At 39.7% G+C, this 19,210-nt stretch overlaps 1 long non-coding RNA gene across 3 annotated transcripts; it reads right to left on the bottom strand.

Annotated features, from left to right (window-relative positions):
• Nucleotides 1-15,171: 15,171 nt before the first annotated feature.
• LOC123167483 (uncharacterized) lies at nucleotides 15,172-18,254 on the bottom strand. Of its 3 annotated transcripts, none has more exons than XR_006483937.1 (3): nucleotides 16,250-18,254; nucleotides 15,953-16,067; nucleotides 15,172-15,364 (listed from the first exon to the last, which is right to left on the bottom strand). It is a non-coding gene; the product is annotated as an uncharacterized lncRNA (long non-coding RNA). The 3 variants fall into 3 exon arrangements; XR_006483938.1 differs by having other exon boundaries at nucleotides 15,178-16,067; nucleotides 16,250-16,430; nucleotides 16,568-18,254; XR_006483936.1 differs by having other exon boundaries at nucleotides 15,178-16,067; nucleotides 16,250-16,658; nucleotides 18,023-18,254.
• Nucleotides 18,255-19,210: the final 956 nt, after the last annotated feature.

Here is a 19,210-nt window from a genome sequence, read left to right as displayed (position 1 = left end):
TGATGTATTCGAGATTATATATTATTCGAGATGATGTATTCGAGATTATATATTATTCGAGACGATGTATTCGAGATTATATATTATTCGAGACGATGTATTCGAGATTATATATTATTCGAGACGATGCATATTATGTACTATATGATTCAGTTTTTCCTTATTGATTGCATCATGCATTGTAATTTGAATACTAAATTATTTTATATTTCTTTGGTATTAGTTAAATAAAAGCTATGGCGGACAATACCGGCAGAGAGCGAGAAGAGGCCCTGTTCGAGATCATACGCAGCCCTAGCAGGCCAGATGATCTGAATGAAGCAAATGACGGCTCCCAATATCTGAACAATACCGGGGAGGGTGATGATAAGATAATCGATCTCGACGACCGAGCTGATGAAGTCATGAACTATGATTATGATTATGATGACGCAGACAATGATTATGATGACAAATACAATGTTGATCTTGAAATAACAAAGACTACCGGCGAGGTATATTTATATAAGCAGGCATCTAGTGATCATCACATGTTTTTTTATTTGAAGATATATTAACGAATCGATCTTTCTTCTTTCTGCCCTCCGGATCGAGCAAATCTGCTTCTACAGACAGCAGGACAAAGCGCGGCCCGGGCAAAAAGTTGAAGGAGGGTGTAAAGTACAACATCGATTTCATCAAAGCTAGTGGCGAACCCCTCACGCCTAAGAACATTGCAAACAAGTTCGTTCGTCAGTGCGGAGTTCTTGTGAAGGACCAACTCCCGATCTCCATTCAAGAATGGAAAGAGCCAAAAACTAAACGCCCAGATGTTACTTGGGTCAACGACGGAGCAAAACAAAAGCTTTGGGAATCTCTGATGGAACATTTCGCCCTACCAGATTATTTCACTGATGCAGATGTGCAGAAAGTCAAGGATGCTGCTCTTAAGAAGATGGCAATTGCATTCAACACCCACAAGAAAACTGTATGGGCCAACTACCTCGCTGCAGAAAGGAAGATCCAGAATTCAAGGGAACACTAGAGAAGCAAAGAGAACACTGGCCCGCTTTCGTGAAATTCAAGGAATCAAAATTATCTAAGGAACGGTCGAGAAAAAACAAGGCCAATGCCGCAAAAAAGACGCAGTTCCATAGGCTGGGTCCAGGTGGCTATGCGGTGGCAATGACTAAGTGGGATAAGTCTGAGCAAGAGATGGAGGATGCAGGGGTCACTCCGGTTAGTAGGAGCTGGCCCCCCAGGTGCAGAACTTGGTTCTCTGCGCATGGGGGGGGCGTTGGACCCGCAGACAGGCCTGGTTTCGAAGAAGGCAATTCTAAAAGGAGCAGAACAAAAGTTACTTGACGCAATAGAAGATGCTCGAAAGGGGGTGTTCACGCCCAACAGAGAGAACGACGAGCTTACGCGCGCCCTGGGAAATCCTGAACACCCAGGAAGAACACGAGGCAAGGGCGTTATTCCCTGGTATGAGGGCTTTTCGGAATGGAACGACGACTACATGACCCGTGCAAGAAAGAAGATGGAGGAGGAGAAGAAGAGGAAGCTGGAGGAGGAGCAGAGGAAGCAGGACGCGGAACGCCTTCAAGGCCTAGAAGCAAGGCACGCGGACTTGGCACTCAAATTCCAGCAGCAACAGCAGCAGATCGACTCACTTAGCCAGGAAAGGGGGTCTCAGCAGTGGCAGCAGCAAGCGGATGATCATCCAGCATTGGATAGCACCGTCCCATCCATGCCGAGAAGCAGCGTTGGTTCCGCCCCGGGCGACGCACTGCTGGATACATACCTTGTAATGACATCATAGAGAACACTAACTGTGAGCTACACTTCAAAATGAAGAACATATCCATGAAGGTGGCGGACACCGTTGCTTTTACAATTACCCCCGAAGCAACCTTCCATTGCGCCCCGATTCCAGAGGGCTATGCTCGTGTCTTGGTTGATGAGGTGGTGGACCCATATTCGGGGCTAGATCTTGACATTTCTGGAGGTGACGACGAGCACACACTAGGAGAGGCCATACATTGTATCATCCTATGGAGAAAGGATTGCATCATCTTTCGAAGTCCACCGACACCGCGCCTGCCGACTCCTCCTCGAAGTCCGCCACCGTGTCAGCAGACTCCCGCTCCTCCAAGTCCACGAACGCGTGAGCAGACTCCTGCTTCAAGTCCGGCACAGCGTCAGGCCACTCCTCCTGTTTCAAGTCTGACACCGTGTCAGGCCACACCTCCTGCTTCAAGTCCGGCACAGCATCAGGCCACACCTCCTGCTTCAAGTCCGACACCGTGTCAGGCCACACCTCCTGCTTCAAGTCCGGCACAGCGCCAGGCCACTCCTCCTGCTCCAACTAAGCCACGTCAGCCGTCTCCGCCGCCTAAGCAATCGCAGAAGAGACACACCGCAGCTATGGTGCGTAGCGGTACGAGTCGAGGTAGTACAGAAAGTACAGGCGGAGACAAGGGATATAAATATGGTCCAAGCAGCCTCGCTCCTCTTCCTCAGAGGCCTTATGACATGACCGAGGAGCAAAACGATGCAATAGTGCGGGCCGAAGAGGACGCTCATTTTCGACCGAAACCGGCAACGCCGCCGAGGGAGAAAGTGCCTGAGGAAAAGATTGACCACTTCATTCGTATGGCTAGACCACCAGCTCCCAAGCCTGTTGACTCAGACTATGAGCGCCAAATCGGGAAGGCACATCGAGCATGACTACAGAAAGAAGCGAGCTCGAGCTCGAGCCAACAAGCAGCTGTCAAAAAATGCGGGAAAACCGTTCCCCAGCTGGGAGAACAGGCGGCGCAATCGACCCCCCGCTTGTTGTGCCAACAACACATGAGAGTACGCACGCCCAATATTATTGTGGGCAAACCGTTTACGTTTCCGAGCTGGGCGATGTGGTAATAACCGAGGAGCATATAATGCAGGCTGAAATGCTCAAGATCACTGTTGGACAACTCCTCGAGATCGAGCCCATGTCTCCGTTTAGAGAGGATGAAATAAAACGAAAATATGTCCAGGGCCAACTTTTGGTCGAGCCAGACGAGGTCAAGAACCTCCCAACGAGAATGTATGAATTGCATCACTGGTACATGAACATTACCAAGATTTCCAATCGAGGGTCCCTCATGGTGAATGTCAAGGAGGAGCATTACTTTCATGAGAAAGCTGTGTCCGTTGAGTATTCAGAACTATTTCAGTTATTCAATCAAGATGCACTCGACAAATCTATCGTCAGTTGCTATTGTCTGTAAGTGATTTCTTTCTGTAATTTAAGTCTCAAGCTAGCTCTAGTGCTCATTGATTGATCATTAATTACCTGTAATTATATATCCTCACTACATATTATTTTCTATGGTATTATGCTGGATGAAGATGTATGAAATGAAAAAAGCTGGACGCTATGGCATTGGGTTCATTGACCCAAATACCGTTAATGAATACACATGGAAATTGGAATGGTGTAGACAAGATGTAGAGAAATGCATGCTAGAGTTCTTGAAGCGCCTCAATAGCAATGAAGATATACTACTTCCTTACAACTTCGAGTGAGTCACACTGTCTTGTACTACAAATTCTGTTTTTGCTTACTAGCTAGATGTTAATAAGTGTATAGGGTTTAGGGTTATAGTTGATTGGTGTTATGCACATGCCCGCTTAATTTATACATGCAAACGTATGCGCATGCAGCTTCCACTGGATCTTGTTAGACATTAAAGTTGACGAAGGAAAAGTTGAAGTACTGGACTCACTACTTAAAAAAGATAGTGACTACAGCATCGTGAAGGGGATAGTCGACAGGTTATTTCAATCATTATTAACTATATCTCGGCCTATTTAGTTCGTCATTTCCTGATATGAACTATTTTTAATAACCCCTTTATTAATTTTCTTTGCCGGCGGGCAGGGCTTGGGCAAAGTACATCAAGGTGACTCCAGGAAAATGGCGACAAAATCTATGTTGGTATCGACCCAAGGTAAGTAATTAAGTAGTACTAGCTAGCTAGCTACCATCTCTTTAATTCTTGATTCAATACCATTAATTAATTAACATGCTTGATTAATAATTATCTGATTAAATTCTATTCTCGTAAAGGCCCTGAAGCAGGCGTCGGGGACTGAAGTGTGTGCATACTACGTTTGCGAGAACATTCGCATGATGGCCTCCGAAAGGAGCACATCTGATAGACAGGACTGGGTACGTTTGCCAGAACACTATTCATAAATCTTACATGATTGTCGATATCTAGTCACACAACTAATACACATGCATATTGATCTCCTTCTTAACAATTCAAAGAGGTGCGGGACCAGCTCCTATCAACAGAGCGAATACGAGCACTTCAAGAGGAAATAGCGGGAATTTTGCTCGACCAGGTCATAGATCCCAAAGTAGAATACTATTACCCGCTACCGCCCCCATGAACCACTTGTCATCGTGCTCCGAAGGCACCAAGGCAACATGCAGGAGAAATTGTATATATATACATGTGTATGTGTGAATAATTAATGATGGTTGTGAGACATTCGATTATATATATATATGATCGGTTCTACGAGAAAATCTATTTATATATATGCATAATGTGTATAATATGTAGTATCGTAAAATACCAGCAAACAAAAAAGAATTAAATGGAAAACACAAAATTAATGGAAAAATAAAAATTAAAACCAACCCCCCCCCCCCAAACATTTAGTACCGGTTGGTGCTACCAACCAGTACTAATGGTCTACAAGCACCCGGGCCTGGCTCGTGCCACGTGGTGGCACTTTAGCGCCGGTTCGTGCCGAACCGGTAGTAAAGGGGGGGGGGCTTTAGTCTCCACTCTTTAGTGCCGGTTGCAGAACCGGCACTAATGGCCCTTACGAACCGGCTAAAGCCCGGTTCTGCACTAGTGGACGTCCGGGGAGACTTGATCTTCCAAGGATTCATGACCCCAACTTCCGCTCTGGCCTTAGATCCGGAGCGCGTCGCCATGCCCGAAGACGGACTTCTTGAGCCCGCCGGACTGTCCGCGGCCACTGAACCCAGTATGGGAGAGCCGGATGAAGTAGCGTCGCTGGCAATCATCACGAAGCCAGACCCTTCTCCAGACACTGGCTCCGAACCCTCGGAGTCAGCACCGTGTGAGTTCGGCCGGGGAGTCTCCATCCCGCCGTACTCCGCGGACTCTCTTCTCTCTGGACAAACCTCGCCTTTAAACGAGGCTCTGGACTTAATGTGGTCCCTTGTCATTACAGAGGAGCAAAGTCCGAACTATGCCCAGCCCGGATTAGGGGCTGAGAGTAGGGAATTTTTCCTCCCACCCACCACCCACTTCATACCCACTGTCGAGGACTTAACCGACATGCTTGATTACGGCATGGACGACGATGCCGGAGAGGAGCAGGCCCAAAGCCCACCGCATACCGGACACTGGGCGGCCACTTCCACGTATGATATATATATATGATGGATACATCCAAAGACGATGGCTACGAATTGCATGTATGTACATGTTAGCAACCGGCGCTATTACAAAAATTCATACAAACTAAATACAAATAAGCCCACACTACTGAGCTCCCATGCAAATAAAGCACTACTACAGAAAATAATTTAAAATAGTGGTTTGCTAAATCCTAATCGATTGAGATTTAGCTAAGTCTTGGTTATGTGTTTGCCGTCCGATCAATAGTGTGTTTTGCGTGTTGCTCGTTACATTCGGGATTGGATCATAGTGTGAGGCAGCCCAATTTGTGGGGACTTCTCTGTTGAACGAAGCCGGCTCGGCAACATGAATAAAACTGTGAGGACGAGACCGTTTTTGTTTTCATTTTTCTGTATAGTTTCCCAGCCTTGGGCACCCTATGCGAAGCTCTGACTATATGCGGAAAATAGGGTTTTCCCTGCTGCATGTGCAGGAAAATAAATGGTATGGCTTCGCTGGGCCACAACACGCGCGAGCCACGTACGAAATTCTGGAACAAATTTAGTACCGCCTCGGAAATAACCGGTGGTGAACGGATGAAAAACTCGGAGAAATGAACCTTGCTTAGTACTAGCACATATGCCCGTGCGTTGCAACGGGAGGAAAAATAGTTTGCACTTAATTAGTGCGAATTATATGTGCAAAAAAACCCTATGTGCACGTCAAGAAGGAACATTTTGGTTCTGGGTTTCACCGCGTGTGAAGTAATCAATCCGCTATTTTTAATTTCATTGATCGAGTGGATTTAAGGATATTATTAGGTCATCGCACGCCAGAGAAGGTCCATAAATTATTCAATTTCATTGATTCGAGGGGATTTTAAGGCATGAAGTTCAATAATTTGAAAATGAGGCAGGTCTTCTCTTGTCCATTTACAAGCCACCGATATGTACAACCGGAGTTAATTGTATTCCACTATTTTTGTGTTCCTTGGTCGAGGGGATTTAAGGTTGAAGTTCCATAATATGGGAGGTCGCCAGATCTTTTCTTTTTCATGCATCTAGCTCACGTAGTCACGTATTCTCTTCTCTTTTGCCTCAAGTACGAATGCTTGAGAAATTTAGGGCCCTTTTGTAGATAGTTCAGCTAGCAATCGGTCCATCTAGCTCATGTACATGATTTAATTCCTTTTTTTAGAAGCTTACTTACTAATCCATCCATCCTTCATCCGGCTTAATTCATCCATCCTCCATCCATGTTAATTCATCCATCCTTCATTCAGTTTACTACATATAGTTTCGCATGCATGTATAAATTGTTATGACTGTATGTAAAAGAGCAATATGGGACTATTGAAAACATTTTTTCCTTATTTCCTAGGTAGTTGGGCTGGCTAAATTGCATCGGGTGTGAAATTCTCAGACATCGAATCGACATGTATTTGCAAGGCGTGAGTACAAATCCAGAAAAAGATGAGCTGAAGGATCATACTCACGATCTCAAACACCCGACACAGTGATGCCATTCACTCAAACAAACACGTCCTACTAACCAATCACCAATGGCCAACATAAATATTTGAGAATATACCGCAGCGTCAGATTCAAAAAATTCTATGATTACATTTGTTTTTTTTCAAATTTTCAAAAAACATTAATTACTATGAATTGCTGAATATTCTTGGAAACATCAACAATTTTAGAACTCCCGAACAATTTTCAAAACTGCAATTTGTTTTTTGAAAGTTTCATATATTTTCAGAAATACACAAACAAAATTTCAAACTTGAACATGAACCTTTTATAAGAACATGAGCATTTTTTTTGAATTTGTGAACAATTTTCAAAAAACGGGAACATGTTTTGATCATTCAAAACAATTGTAGAAAATGTGTAATTTTTAAGTGCGAACATTAGTTCAATTTGTGACATTTATCTAAAACAAGAATATTTTTCAAATTTGGTGCATTTTTTAAAATGCAATTTTCCTAAGAATCTTGAACAGTTTTGGAAAATACAACACTAATTGAAAAAATGGGGACATTACTTTTCATTAAAAAAATCAGTGTCCTTTTCCAGCAAGCTCACATGCCAATTCATCCATCCTTCGTCCAGCATAATAGATCCATACATCATACATCTTATTACTACAAGTAGTTTCACACACGTTTATAAAATGGCACAACTGTATGTAAAGAGCAATATGGGGCTGTTTAAAATATTTTTACATTGAAATCATGAATGATTCACTAAAATAAGAACATATTTCGAATTTGGAACATTTTTTAAAATAGTTTTTTTTTGAAAATCTCAAACAATTTTGTAAAATACAAACATTTTTTGAGTTCTGAACAAATTTTGGAACGCGATATTTTTTGAATGACCAAACATTTTTAAAACAGGAATAAAAATTAGGAATTCTGAACATTCTTAAAAAATTTGAATTTTTTTTGAAATTCTAAACATTTTATAAAAACTTTAATTGATCGAAAAAATAAAAGAAGTAAACTTTAAAATGGAAAAATAAGAAAGAAATAGGAAAGAGAAAAAGAAAGGAACATAAAAAGTTCAATAAAAATGAACTTAGCAAAAAGGAAAAGGGGCCGGCCCAGTCCTGGGCTATCTGTGCGAAGCTCCAACTCCACATGCGGTATATAGTAATTTCCATGCTGCGTGGGCAGGGGAATAAGTGGGCTCACTTTACTGGGCCACAACGCGCGGCCGATGTACAAAATTCTGGACAAATCGTATTTTTTTTCTAACACATGGATGCATAAAAAATTAGTATCACCTCGGATAGTAAAAATCCTTTTTTCTGGTGAACGAATGAAAAAAATTGAAGAAACACATCTTGCTTTATTAATAGGTTTAGATATAGATATAGACACATATGCCCGTGCGTTGCAACAGGAGAGATTTTTTTATGAGAAGCATCACGAGAGATAATTGATGTGTCCATCAAAACGGTCTCCACAAAAGTGATGCGACAAACCGGAGAGTTGTAGTGTTCTCACGGGTCATGTTTGACCCGCGAGATCTTTATAGTAGTGGGGTTGGTAGGAGCGGAAACTTGAAATATGAAGATTTTTTAAAATTCAAAAACATTTTTTGAAAAGGGGAAAAAAATTTAGGTGCGGAAACAATTTTTTTGAATTTATGAACCATTTCTGAAAATGGAAAATAGTTTTGGACATTCAAATCCATTTTTTAAATGTGTTTTCAATCAAAAACGTTATTTTGAATTTATGAACATTTCAATAAAAAGGAATATTTTCTACTCACCATTATGAAAAAAGCAATTTATTTTAAAATTCATAAAGAATTTTGGATTTATTTTAAATGCGAACATTTTTTGAATTTCAAACAAATTTGGATCGAGAATAAAAATTTAAAGTTCCAAATATTTATGAAAATGGGAACAAATTTTGAAATTCTGTAGATTTAAGGAATATTGGTGCAACAATCGAAATTCGGAAAAAATAAAAAAATATGGTAAAAAGGTAAAAATAACTTGGAAGGGGAAAATAAAAAGAAGAGTAGCAAAAGAACACAGAAAACACGTACATAGGCCGGCCCAATGTTGGGCGACCGATTTGAAACTACAACTATATGCCGCTCGGAGCGACAAATAAGTTTTCCCAACTGCATGGGCAGGATATAAATGCGTGCATTCTCTGGGCCTTAGCGCGTGCGGTCCATGTACGAAATTCTCAACAAAACTTTTTTTTTTCTTTTCTGACAGATGGACCCCAAAAATTTAGTTCCACCTCGAATAAAAAAAATATATTCGATGTTAAACGGATGAAACAATTGGAGAAACGCACCTTCCTTTATTAGTATGTATAGAAACCATTTTTAAAAATATGGTTTTTATCACAAACGTTATTTTGAAGTTGTACATATTTCAATATAAAGGAGTATTTTCTAACTTCCGTTATTTTGAAAAACAATTTTCTTTAAAATTATCGACAATTTCGAATTTTTTTATAAAATGGGAACATTTGTTTGAATTTGAAAACATTAGTACGACAATAAAAATTTAAAGTTTCAAATATTTCTGAAAATGGGATTTTTTTTTTGAAATTAGGAAGATTTAAAGAAAATTTTAAACAATCGAAATTCCGAAGAAAACAAGTATGGGAAAAAGTATAAAATAACTTGGAAAGGAAAAAAGAAAAAAAGTTAGAAAAAGAAGACGGAAAAAAGACATGGGCTGGCCGAACAGTGGGCCATGGATGCGAAACTCCAACTATATGCCGCTCAGTGCCGCAAATAAGGTTTCCCAGCTGCGTGGGCTGGATATAAATGGGTGGCTTCTCTGGGCCTTAGCTCGTCCGGCCCACGTACGAAATTATGGACAAAACTCCTTTTTTTCTTTTCTAGTAGATGGACCACAAAAATTTAGTACCACCTCGGATAAAAAAAAATCGGTGGTGAATGGATGAAAAAAAATGTGAGAAACGCACCTTGCTTTATTAGTAGGTATAGATATAGATATAGATATAGATATAGATAGAAAATAGATAATGTGATTGTTTGTGCTACTTAGCCCCACAATTTTTATTTATATGGTTAACACAGAGTAATTTTTCCGGACAAATGATTTTGTGCACAATAATATTATAATGTATTATATTACAAGGTTTGATTAGAGAGTACAACTTACTATGATTTTGTTTATCTTGGCTGCGGTGTCTTTGTTTCGGCGCAACACATAGACCAGGCCGTCCTTGTATTTGGAGGTTAGCCATCATTTGCCGACTTGAATAATGTTCTAATTTATAGCAATAACAAATGTACGCAAATATTATTCTTCTAGTTGAGAACTTACGCCTACTCCCTCCATCCTTACGCCTACTCCCTCCATCCTTAAAAGAGTGTACTATCTCAAATTTTGATCGAGTTTGTACGAAAATATATCAATGCTTCTGAAACCAAATAGGTATATGACGAAAATTTATTTTATCATGAATCTAATGCTACTAATTTGATGGCATAAATGTTAGTCTATTATTATATAAAGACGGTCAAACATAAAAAAAATTTGACTTTCCAACAAAGTTGAAAACACCCGTACAATATGAAAATTCCTGGCCACCATGTCCGTGGAGTAGTGGCGACAACACCAACAGAGGCATGATGGTGGAAATTGAAGCGTTGTGCAAACTCATTGCTTCTGCTCGTCACAAATAATGGTTTACCCTCAACTTTGACTACATGATGTACCAGTACATCAAGGAGTAGCAGCGTCAACGAAAAAAAATGAATAGCAGGTTAGACGATGGAGATGCTGCTATTTGTATGGTATATTTGTTCATGAAGGGAAGCAATTACCTGTTGGGAAAAGGTAATTCGGTTTATGCATGTCTGATTAGGGAAATTGAGTTGATATAATGGATTGAAGAGTAAGACAGAAAAGGAGAATTCTTGTTGGAAAACTTCTAAACCATGTATTTGAAGGAAATATGCCCTAAAGGCAATAATAAAGTTGTTATTTATATTTCCTTATATCATGATAAATGTTTATTATTCATGCTTGAATTGTATTAACCGGAAACTTAGCACATGTGTGAATACATAGACAAAACAGAGTGTCCCTAGTATGCCTTGATACGTCTCCAACGTATCTATAATTTATGAAGTATTCATGCCATTATACTATCATTCTTGGATGTTTTACAATCATTTTATAGCAACTTTATATCATTTTTTGGGACTAACCTATTGACCCAGTGCCCAGTGCCAGTTGCTGTTTTTTGCTTGTCTTTTACATCGCAGGAAATCAATATCAAACCGAGTCCAAACAACGTGAAACTTTTTGGAAATTTTTTTGGGCCAGAAGACATCCATTGGGCTAGAGCTGTACCTGGGGGGTGCCCCGAGGGGGGCACAACCCACCAGGGTGCCAGACCCCCTAGCGCGCCCAGGTGGGTTGGGCCCACCTCGGTGGCCTCCCGCACCCCCTCTTTGCACTATAAATTTCCAAATATTCCGAAACCCATCGGGGTTACCCTAGATCAGAAGTTCCGCCGCCGCAAGGTCTCTGCATCCACGAAAACCAATCTAGAGCCCGTTCCGGCACCCTGCCGAAGGGGGGAATCATCTCTGGTGGCCATCTTCATCATCCCGGCGGCCACCACGATGAGGAGGGAGTAGTCCACCCTCGGGGCTGAGGGTTTGTACTAGTAGCTATGTGTTTAATCTCTCTCTCTCTCTCTCTCTCTCTCTCTCTCGTGATCTATATCATGGGCTTTGTTAATATAGTCGGATCATATGATGTTTCTCCCCGTTATACTCTTGTTGTGATGAATTGAGTCTTTACCCTTTGAAGGTTTATATTGTCGGATTGAATATTCAGAGATGAGAACACATGATGTATGTCTTGCAATATGAATACTTGAGGTGACAAATGGGGTATCATATTGATTCACTTGATATGTGTTATGGTATTCAACTCGCAGATTGCCGCGGTGATATTGGGGTAATCTATGCATAGGAGTTGATGCACGTTTTTATTATCTTTTCTCCGATAGAAACTTTGGGGTCCCTTGTAGTTCTTTGTGTGGATTGAGTATTATGAATATGAATTTGCTTTGGTGTTATTCTAGTACGAACTCTTGATTAGATCGATCGGGAAGAATAGCTTGCGTTATTCTAGTACGAACTCTAGGATAGATTGATCGGAAAGAATAGCTTTGAGGAGGTTTCGTACCCTACAAACAATTTCTATCTTTTGTTCTCCGCTAATAGGAACTCGGGAGTGATTCTTTACTGCAATTTGAGGGATAATCATATGATCCAACTATGTTAGCACAATTGAGAGATTGCACTGGTGAAAGTACGGACCCTAGGCCTCCTTTTTAAGCATTGCAATACCTTTTTGTGCCCGTTTACTAATTGCTACCTTGCTGTTTTTATTTATTCAGATTATAAAAATATATTTCTACCATCAATATTACACTTTTATCACCATCTCTTCGCCGAACTAGTGCACCTATACAATTTGCCATTGTATTGGGTGTGTTGGGGACACAAGAGATTTCTTGTATTTGGTTGCAGGGTCGTTTGAGAGAGACCATCTGCATCCTACACCTCTCATGGATTGATAAACCTTAGGTCATCCACTTGAGGGAAAATTGCTACTGTCCTACAAAACTCTGCGCTTGGAGGCCCAACACGTGTCTACAAGAATAAAGTTGCGTAGTAGACATCAAGCACTTTTCTTGCGCCGTTGCCGGGGAGGTGAGTGCTTGAAGGTATATCTTTAGATCTTGCAATTGAATCTTTTAGTTTCTTGTTTTATTACTAGTTTAGTTTATAAAAATAAAACTACAAAAAAATGGAATTGAGGTTGCATCATATTATTGATCATCTTTATAATATCTTTCTTGAAAATGATGGTTCGGAAAATTGTGCTCAGTTGTTAGAAGAAGTCAATAAAATGCTTGGCACAAAATATGTGAATGATGAGCATGATTGCAATGTTGTTAGTATGAATTCTTTGAATATCCAAAATGCTAATGATGATTGCACAAGTCATGGCAAAAATGTTTCTTATAAGCATGTCACTTTTTGTGGAGTGAATTGGGAGTGCCTTTGCGTACCGGAAAGGGAAGATAGATTTTTTAAGAAGCATAAATATTTAGAAACAAAAAGGTTGCAAGAGAGGCTAGATGATTGTGCTGAAAGATGTAATTTTTTCTGCCATCCTTGTGAACTTTGCAATGAACATGGTCATTTAAATCTTCAATGCAGATTCTTTCATGATCAAATAGTGTCCAAAAATTGTGATAACTTGATTACCCTTGAGCATCATAAAGAGCTTAGTCTTCTTTTGGGGTATGAAGAAATGAAACATATAACTAACGATATTACAAAATTTAATCTCAAGAGATTTCTTGATTTTGATCTAGAGGAAATTTATATGTTTTGTGTGATAAATTGCATTGAGAATCCTTATATTGCCAACTACCTAAAGACAAGAAAACAAATGGAATATTAAGAAAGCACTAATGAAAGGGAAAATGTTTCCCAATACCCTCCTAGTGTTTATTATGATGAATCAGGTAACAAGGAGGAGCTTCCTATCCAATAAATCTCTTCAACACGAAGCTTGAAAAAATTAATTAAACCCACACATGACGTGGTGAAGAAGAAGAAAATAAGAAAGAAGAGAGGTAAAAAGGTATCTCTCCCAAATAATGTTGCTCCTATTATTGTTGTGCCTCATCAAAATGAATCAAAAATAATTGTGGAGGATGATGCACTTGATGATGATATTGCTTCTATGTCTTATGGCACAATGACCGAAAGCACTATTGATGATGATTTTTTATGCCTATTGCTTGTTGTGATGATTATGATTGGGAAGATAATGATACTTCTTATAATCTTTGAATTTTTTTTGGCACCAACTTGGGAAATTATGATGATAGCAATTGTTATACCGTTGGTGCTATTAATACTATTAATGATGAGAGTGATTATGCATATGATATGCCAAGCCACAAGCTTGGGGCTACTATGTTTGATGATAATGACATGTTCGAGAATTTATTTGCTGCAATTAATGTTTGTCCCAAGCTTGGGGAGGCTATGCTTAATGAAGATGATCTTTTTAGTCCCCTTACTTTGAATGATCAAATTTGCTATGATGATTGCATGCCTCCTACTTATGATGATTATTGTGATGATAGTTATGTTATAAAAGGTAGTGATAATTATTGTCATAATTTTGATTATCACTTTGCTGAACATTACTCTTTTAATGTGGGAACAATTTATAGTATTCGACCTTCCTATGATATTCCCACTATTATGAATGAGAATAGAATTGCTTATATGGAGAGTAATAAATTTTCTATGCTTATGGATCATGAAAAGAATGTTTTATGTGATGGTTATATTGATGAATCTATTCATGATGCCACTGAAAATTATTATGAGAGAGAAACTTATGCTTCATGATGCTCTTGTTATGTTTCAAGTCTTATCTTTTACGCGAGCATCATTGAAATCATCCTAGCTTAAAAGGCATTCACTACAACATGACAGAGCTTTAGTACATCGTCTTGTGTTACTACAGGGCCAAAAGTATGTTACTAGGCCATATAGTAACACAGTTTGAAATGTGTTCCATTAGACCGTGTTACTAAGTGGTATGAACTGTCACACATAGTAATTGTTACCATATACTTGAAAATGTGTTACATTTACATTGTAGTAACATGTGTATTATGGGTTACCAAACACACTCGTAACACATTTTTGTAATTATAGTAACACGGTAGTAACATATTTTCATAGATGTAGAACATTGGTGGTAACATGTTTTTGTAAGTATAGTAACACAACTGGTAACACATTTTTTAGGGTCGGAACACAACTAGTAACATAATATCCAAATATTGTAACACTATAATTTATAGTTGTCAACTACTATAGTAACAAAATTTGTAACTATAGTAACACCATCGGCAACACTACTATATCAATATGGTAACTTAATTAATGTATTTGTTTTTTATTATTAACCACAAAATCGATACCCATTTTATGGAATATAAATTTATTTAATAAAATCAATGCAATTGTACAAATAGTTAACCATTTTATTATTATGCTTCGCAACTTCAAAATGATATAGAAATTGAAGCACAACACATATAGAAATTCAAAATATGAAGCTATTTATTACGAATATACAAGAGTGTATGACACATATACATTACAATAAATATATCATTTATATCATTTTGAGCGTAGAAAACACAACTATGGAGAATATTACACCATAGCATTTGCATCAGTTAGAGGAAAGAAAAAGATCTTGTGGATGATATTACATATTTCATTCTATGTATGTAAACTACGACTATTGGTAGCTAAAATCTTCAAATTTTATTTGCTTCTTGATCCAAGAATTCAGCTGCAACTCAATTACTTCTCTTGAATCTGTAAAGGAAAAATTGCACCTTAGATATATGTGATTAAATGTACACAAATATGATTTCAGAATGTGGAAATATGATTTCCGAATGTGGAAGAGAATATTTTAACTTTCAAAAGTTGAAGGCCAGGCAATTAAGTATGCTGAAGAGAAAGCCTCACCAATTGTCTTGCAATCAGAAACTTCCCTTACCAAATCCTGATTATCAAGAATAGGTTGATCTCTACGGACAAGGGCAAATTCAGCACCTAACTCAATACCACCGGCCTTAGTTCTTGAATCCATACTCCAAATACTACTATGGAAGCAGCCCATATCATGATCAATATTAGCATTCGACGACAATGATAATATAATTTGCATGAACAATATGAGCTCTCTAAATGTTAGCCCAGTATAGGTGCCCCAAAAAACTAAATAAACTGGACCCGACATCGAAGTCTAAGCCCAAGGTCACCTCTCTTGCTAATGCTTGGATAAATTTATCCTTTACTTGCATATAGCAGATTGAGCAAAATTTGTAACAAAATCCATTTTTCAAGCAGGCATGATAGTTTGGGTGCAGTAAACCGTGCCCCCTGGCGGATCTTTACCTTGATGGAAGAAGTACGCCTTTTTTTAGCAACCTGTGTGTGGGTGTTCAGTTCCAGTCCCCTGTTGGTTCAGTCTTGAAAAAGATTCACCCGTAAGATCCCTCGTTTCCCTCACCTACCAAGAGACAATAATATTAGATGGAATGATATTCAAATCTTGAAGCTACAAAAAGCTGCAACTTCAAATCTCAAGACCTTCTCCTTAAACATACAAATGGACAGCTTTCACAATCTCGGGGTCGGACAACATTTGCATCACAAGACCTTGAAAATAAATGTGAACTAAGTAGGGGCTACCTAGACGGGTTTTTTTCGCATAGATTACAGAAAGTCAATTGCCTGAAAGCCAACTTCCTCGATCATCAAGATTCAGTAATAATACGAGACATCACGCCTCATCATGGATATTTGTAAAATTTTGGCTTCCTGATTTGCACCTTCATAGTGCAGGTATATGGTCAACATGTCCATCGCCATCCTAGATATAATTAAAAATGTCAGAAAAACCATTACAAGTAAAGAGAAATTAACTAATGACATAACAGAGACAATTTAACTTGCCAATAGACATGCTACCCTAGCAGATAAATGAGGGAAGGAGAAAGGAAAATCCACCTAGGACAAGATTGTAGTCTCAGACAGGGAAATCAAGTAATACAAGTTGTGGAAGTCCCCTCAGCAGTTTGGGTCCCAGAACCGATGAAACCTACGAAAAGAAACATGTGAATGGAGAGGGCAGAAAAGTACACAGTAGCATATCAATGCACTATCAGCTTATCATAACTAAAATAGAGAGAGGAGGTACAAGACCATGGGTCCGGCCACACACACACTCAGATATAACACTGTCGACATATGGATTCAGAACAGGTTTAAGTTGAAAAATATACAGATTATGCAAAGTTAGCAGTATTCAAGTGACGGATAAGATTCTGTTAAGCACTAGGTGACAGGAGAGCAGCAGCATGTTGCCTCATGTGCCATCCAAATAAGTCGTTCAAGAAGCAGCAGCCAAGGTGGCCACAGTGTGCCAACAAACAACATTAGTGTGGATGTTCGCCATGATATTGCTACATCAGGTGTATGTGTAACTACAATTCCACCAACTATTCAGGGTGATATAAAATCATCACTACATCGGGGACACCGAAAATTGATTCCAACGCAAATATACCAAATAATTTAAAGATGGGTGAGATGTCAAAATCTTCGGAGAAGCTAGCGACTCTTACAAGTAGAAGTCCTGATGATGTTGACTGCTTCCCTAAACAGAAGGGAAAACGAAAGCCCGTCTGAGTTTGAGATTAACAAAAGCAATCCTTCAATCAAGGGAACTCCAAAAAGCTTGCATCGGTTGAGCCAAGATTTGAACATGAGGGCGGCGAAACACTATTGCTGACGTAAAAGACGGAATATTACAGTATATTAAGTGTTATGATAGTGTCGATGATAAAGAATAAAATTATTTTCTAGAACTAAAAAAATAACAATTCTCCCCAAGAATGTTGCAGCTCGAAGTTTTAAGCAATTGGTTTGAAAAATAATTTACCACATTAGTTGTTCATGTCTTTCGTTTCATCTTTGACTACTATATATAAAAGGACACATAATTAGTAGACTACTTTACTATTTTATATGAAACATTAATCAACCAGTTTAAGGTCTTACTTTACAAAATAAAAAATCTACTCTCATCGTTCATATAGGGATACAATGTATGGTAGGTACACATCAATAGATCGACCTGATTGATGGATTAGGCACTGGCCCATCGCAAAATTATAGTCTCACAACCGTACATGGTTTAAGGGGCTTTTCTACATCACTAATGGTTTAATTATTTGTGTACGTATGGGCTAATTATGCAATTAGCTGCGGCCATTAGGCATATACAGTACAAACTGTCTGCTACGAATCGTTGAGGGGGGCGAGCCATTGGCAAGGGTCTGAACCCTGATAGCCCCTCCCTGTCTCCGACCCTACATCGGTATAGTGGTGTTTCACCTAGCATGCACCTCAGAGAACTCATAGCAGTCAGATCAGGGAAGCGGTGGGCGTTCAGATCCATACCAGCGACGAGATCGTGCTCCTTCAGGATGTAGGTGCTGAAGCTGAAGGCCGACGAAGACGTCGCCGCAACGATCCAAACGGCGGCAAGGCATATCGAGGAAGCGGCGGCGAGGTAGATCGAGGAAGCGGCAGATCGATACGGGGTGGAGGTGGGGGTGGTTGCAGGTAGCGGCCGCGTTGGGCGCTGAGGTGGCGGCGTGCTGGGTGTTGGAGTGCGGCGTGATAGTCGCCGGATAGGGGCTGGGCTGGATGTAGATGGGTTTGAGACCCAATTTATTTAGCGTTTTCTAGTTAATTGGAGGGAAAAGTAAGCGCGAAGATTAGAGCTTTTGCGTCAGAATTAATTTTTTCACCATCGAGAACTAGAGGGAAATTTGGATCTATTTTTTTATCCAAGGAGAACCGGACGAAAATTGTTTTGGAAGAACCGCGACATTGTTACATATATTTATTTGTTTGGCATGAAAATTTTCCTAAAAGTGTTTTTGACCAAGAAAAATAGAGTATATTTTATATTTTATTTATTATTGATTGAAAGGGAAATTAGATACATCTAAATAGTAAGGAATTTATAAAATTGATTTACGTAACATGTGCTAAATAACCTATAGCACGGTTTTCCTCGGCTAACTAGTTGATATAAAAAAGCATTGATCTTGAAGCTGCGACGGGCCTTGGAGGAAGTTGTGATCGGGAGATCTCCGATATGGGGGCAATGGACGCGATGGTGTTTTCATGAACATCGGCGATCAGTTTACAGATCTCGCTCCTGATCGGTTGCCTCGACCAAGATCATGTCATTTCCACATGACTTCTCATGGAAACTACGGCTGGTGTGGGAGAGAACTGCGACCGGTAATGCTAGAAGTTGCGACCGGTCTGGGAATATGTCGTGACCAGCGAGGCCAGCGAATTTTGATCGGTGATGAGAGCGTAAGCGATGGTGCTACAAAGTGGCAATGATGATATGCATCAGCTGCGACCAACTGCCGACGGTGTTGTAACGACATATCCGAGAGGCTGGCACATCAATCTAGTCTCCTCCTTTCCTTCGACCTCCATGGCGACAGAGAATAAGGGGAGGGTATCCCAATTACACCCATGGTTTAAAAACAAATGACCGTACTTTCAGTCGTACTAGAAAAAGGAAACCTTCAACCTCGATTGTTAGTTAAAGAAACACAGTGT

This window comes from Triticum aestivum, chromosome 7D (genome assembly GCF_018294505.1).
Source record: "Triticum aestivum cultivar Chinese Spring chromosome 7D, IWGSC CS RefSeq v2.1, whole genome shotgun sequence".
Taxonomy (NCBI): Eukaryota; Viridiplantae; Streptophyta; class Magnoliopsida; order Poales; family Poaceae; genus Triticum; species Triticum aestivum.
The sequence above is the reverse complement of the archived record's forward strand: the minus strand, read 5'-3'. Positions and strand labels throughout refer to the sequence as shown.